The sequence below is a fragment of the Acanthisitta chloris genome, unplaced genomic scaffold (assembly GCF_000695815.1).
Source record: "Acanthisitta chloris isolate BGI_N310 unplaced genomic scaffold, ASM69581v1 scaffold5083, whole genome shotgun sequence".
Lineage (NCBI taxonomy): Eukaryota > Metazoa > Chordata > Aves > Passeriformes > Acanthisittidae > Acanthisitta > Acanthisitta chloris.
In genome coordinates, this window is record NW_008663107.1 from 9,130 (window position 1) to 10,709 (window position 1,580).

Genomic DNA, 1,580 nt, shown 5'->3' on the forward strand with positions numbered 1-1,580 from the left:
TTTGCAGCCGATTGAACACGTCTCCCCCATTTGGTCAGTAGCTGCCTCTCTAACAGCTGGCCAGCAGAAGTGTTTCAAACTCCCCAGGAAAAAAAAAAGTAATGTTTTGATGTTTTGGGCCATGTTTTTAACATTAGGCCAAGGTTTTTGAAATCACATGTGTTGGCATGTGCCACCACAAAAAATGGGGTTTGTTTCCAGCCTCAGCAGTGGCTAATGGCTAATTGGCATTAGTAGCCCCATGACTAACTTTCTTCAAACTCTGTCATCGGATCTTTTTTCTTGCCCTCTAAAGCCTGCAAGACTTTTTTCACCCAGGAAACTATTAGAATTTATCAAGTATGGCCTATTTGTCTTTGCTGGAGAATTTTTGGCAGTTGCGTAAGCATCTCCATTTTGCTAGCTTGGGGAGAAGTAACACCTTCCTCATCTGCCTGTTGCTACCCTTTGGGCATTTTTCTCTTTTTAAGAAATGAGAAAAGCCTGAAATATTTCAAGCTTTTTCGTTTGTGTAACAAGAATGAATAGGCCTTTTTTCCCCATAATGGATTGCTCTTAGGTCCACAGTTCTGTATTTCTGTATGCGAGATGGGGCATAACAGCTGCTTATTTTTATTAAGCGTTTTGAGTTCTATCAATTAAAAAAAAATCACTGCCACACTGATTTCAGTAGCAAATTTGGGTTTCTTTGGCCATAGAAGGTTATGGCTGCTCTTCATCTGCAGAATAAATGGCTAGACAAGCAGAAATGTAGATGGTGAGGAGAGAGTTTCTGCTGGAAATACCAGCAGTGACAGCAAACCCAGAGTCCTTCCCAGGATGGGCTGGTGCCCAGCCTCTTGGCCACTGGCTGGCTGGCATCTCTAGGTGCTCTCCACAAGCTATTGGCATTTAACAGAGTTTATCATTTGTTTGTGCAAAGATCTGCCTGACCTGCCCTGATGTACATCAACAGCACAATTTCCCTGCTTCCTGGCACTGAGCCTTCCTCTACTTATTGTTGTAGCTGCTTCCATTTTGTGCCAGTGGTGGTTTCCAGCCACAATGGCAGACAGTTAATTTGTTTATTCTGCAAGCTGTGACTTCCAAAGTGTGATAGACAGTGCCGACATCCCAGAAAAGTGCTGCGCAACTGGGAATAAGCTCATTTGAGCTTCCTTTTAGATAGCTGCTTTGGTAGCTTTCATTACTTGTGGGGCCTCGTGTTCTGGCCGCAGCCATTTTGCAGTGTCTGTTGTCTATATGGTGTCACTGAGCAGCATATGCTGGGGCTTTTAGGTATTTTATAAGCTTTTCTGTGCAAGTCCAGTTGTTTGCGTGTTACCAAGGCCTTTCAGAGCAAATATTCCTGGTTAACCACTAAAAATTGTGTGTCTCTGCGCTAACCTGACTGCTGATCCTACCAGGACTTTGTGAGGAAGGGGTTTTTTGTCCCTTGACTGGTGCCACCTGTTAATAAAATGCTGCAAACCACATTCAGTTCATGAAGGCACCTCAGCAATTCCCTGGTCACAGAACAAAGTAGTTTTGTGCAGATCCCATTGTGAAGAGAGTCCTTAAATGTTTGTTGATGCTCCAGA